The sequence below is a fragment of the Papaver somniferum genome, chromosome 10 (assembly GCF_003573695.1).
Source record: "Papaver somniferum cultivar HN1 chromosome 10, ASM357369v1, whole genome shotgun sequence".
Taxonomy (NCBI): Eukaryota; Viridiplantae; Streptophyta; class Magnoliopsida; order Ranunculales; family Papaveraceae; genus Papaver; species Papaver somniferum.
This window is the reverse complement of record NC_039367.1, coordinates 97,652,095-97,655,105: the sequence shown is the minus strand read 5'-3', so window position 1 is coordinate 97,655,105 and position 3,011 is coordinate 97,652,095. Positions and strand designations below refer to the sequence as shown.

Here is a 3,011-nt window from a genome sequence, read left to right as displayed (position 1 = left end):
GGGGGGGGGAAGATAGTTGCTTCCAAAACGGATCAATAACCTCAATATGTATAACTTCTTCATACTTCACAAGCATATGACGACACGGAAGTGATGTATTTCAAATAGTGATTGTAGTTGTAGTGGTAAACAAGGTCTTTTCAGACTTGTGAAGAAAACAGTTTTTAGATTTAAATTTAAACAGGCAAATAAATTTTGTTTGAAAACTTTAGGGAAAAACACCAAGACTTGGATTCCACCATTGACCCATTATTTCATAAATTCTAATAATTAATATTCATGCAATTTTTCTTTTAGAGTGATTCTAATATTATGCCTTTTGTAGATTTTTGAAGTAATAATTGTAATCACAAAGTATAAAACATCAAAAGTTTTTAAAACCCAGCATGCTTCATCAAAATAATTCACAACTATTCAATAAAAACTAATATTTCAAATTCAATTCCATGCAAATAATCAAATAATAATATTGCAAATAAATAATAAAGTTATAATTATACCATAAATAAGGACCAATGGCTTCCTCCGTCGCCTTGGCTAAGGGGTTTAGCTCCTCATATCAAAAACTTGCTCAAAATTGCTTAATAGGTGTTTTTATTGATGAATATGGTGATAAAGAGAAGTTTGCAACGCTGTATAAACGTTACAGCGTCACTGTTACAAAGATGAGTACTGCCGTTTATAAACGATACATATCTAGCGCTGTTGAACTACTACACTCGTTTCTGGTTTTAAGACTGTTGAAGAACGACTGCCTTAGCAGGTCTGTTCTTCCTCTTCTTCTTCCTCCTCGAACAACAGCAGCAGCACTGTAACTCTCTGTAATCGCTTCTCCTCGGCTCTCCTCGACTCTAAACTCTCTCCTAAGGGTTTCTAACCCTTCTATGACTTAAAACCAACTATTTATAGGCTTTGAATCACCTTGAAACTCGATCAAACCCCTTGGAAATCTCCATTATTCTTTACGGTTTGTTTGAAGAATAATCCTCTTCTTGTTGTGTTCCAGGCTGTTTTTAGCTATTCTCTCGACTCAAATATCTTCTAGGACTTGGACTAAACTATTTTGAAGTATATTCCACGCAAGAATCTCTCCCAAATATTTCAAACCAATTCAAAACCCTAAACAGGGACCGTGTGCACTGTCTTGACTTTGTGTGGATTTTCTGACTTATCCAGCCCAATTAGATGGGTCTAATCGCTTCTAACAGGTCCTTTATGTCTTGTAGAGTCCGTGGGTACCAAATTTGCCCATTGAATCGCCTCCTAGGTCGCTCAAATCCTTGATCCAAAACTGTTGACGATGCTGCCTTTTTTCCCGCCAAAATCCAGTTTTGAAACATCGAAGATGACCTCCCCCTGTCCAGTTCCGGTGTCCCTTTAGCAATATTTCTGGGATGTTTTCCGCACTTTTTCGGGGTTCCTCCGGGGTACTTTAGGGGTGTCTCCAACATACTTCTGGGGAGCTTCTGGTACGTTATCTACGGAGGTCCAAATGCCACATTTTTAGCCATTTTCGCCGCAAAACCTTATTTTTCCAAAAACACCTACAAATAAATAAAATAACCAAATAAGTACAAAATCGAGCACTAACACTATATACAATTGAGATATATTAGACACATAAATGCGTCTATCAAATACCCCCAAACTTATTATTTTCTAGTCCCGAGCAAATCAAAACTACAAAATAAAATCCTAACTCACTGTCGCAGGCATCGTCGATTGCATTTAGCGTATGCAATAAGCCTTTAAACCCCTAGGTGGCCCCAGTGGCCGAGTTATAGTCTCGGGAGGGCTTACCAGATATATACCCACAAAACCTTTACTCCTAATTGGTCACAAGTATCCAAAGAGCTATGAGGACATACATATTCTCAACCTATCTCCAAGTAACTAGACTGCCAGAGAAGTTAAAGGTGTCAGCTCTAAAGCTAACTGAAGAAAAGGGGAGACACATCCACATGACTGCTAGATAAAGAGATATCCGCTATACAGCTAGATAAACATTGTAAGATGCGTCCGCTGCTTTACAGCTGGATAAGATTAGGAGAGAGATAAAAATGAGAGGGACATCTGTTATACAGCTGGACTAATTACGTGTGATGAGTTAAACCAGTGCTAGAAAGATCTTGTGTCAGATTGAAAGCAGACTAACAAAGCAACCAAAATGCATCTTTCTTCGACTCTCTCACAGTGCCCAGTAGAAACAACGCCTTCTTCGGTCTTCAATTGTTGATGATAAACTCTCGAACCTCATAGAACCTTGACAATTAACTCTTCTCTTCGATTTCTTGCTAAATTTCTTCTTCCCTATGGCCTTATTGAACAAAAAGAACGTAATGATGTTTCATTTTTTTTTGTTTTTTTTTTTCATTTTTTTTTAAACAAAAATAACAAGACAAAAATTTAAATGGCCATGAGAGAAGGACTTTAGAACTTGGATATTCACAAATTGTGATGTCTTGGTATCATGAACTTTAACAACTTATATCATTTGCTCTTGTAACTTCTTGTAACTAAGTCTTCAACTTTGATTTTTGAATTATTCTTTTCTATTGTTGCTTCTAAACCTTAAACGTCTTCAACTTTTTCATAAATTTTGATGTCACTCCGCTTGTTGATGATGATAAGTTTCTACTGAGAGAGAGTCGCAATCCAGTAACTAAGACTACATTGTGAGGTTGCTTTGTCTTTCTGGCATTTCCTGACCTACTTGCCTTTCCATCATGTATGGTTAGGTCCATCACGGTTACCCTCTAAAAGGAACAAGTTCTCTCCTGAATTTCAAGGATCTCAATGTCTTTTTCTCTAATGTCTCAATAAGTTGTTATCTGTAGCATTCCAATTTCAATCTTTTCGGTGAGAAACAATACGTAAACTTAGCTAACCGGATACCATGTGACGCTAGAAGTTTCAAAAGTGCAACTAAAAAGTTTCTCCCATACCCCCAAACTTAAATCTAACATTGTCCTAAATGTTTCTAATGATAAAATTAACAGCATGAACGAGGA

The 3,011-nt window shown here is 36.8% G+C and overlaps 1 protein-coding gene across 1 annotated transcript in view; it reads right to left on the bottom strand.

Annotated features, from left to right (window-relative positions):
* LOC113316005 overlaps positions 1-3,011 on the bottom strand; it is a 5,656-nt gene that overhangs the window by 1,872 nt on the left and 773 nt on the right. The gene's annotated exons all lie outside the window — the stretch shown is intronic.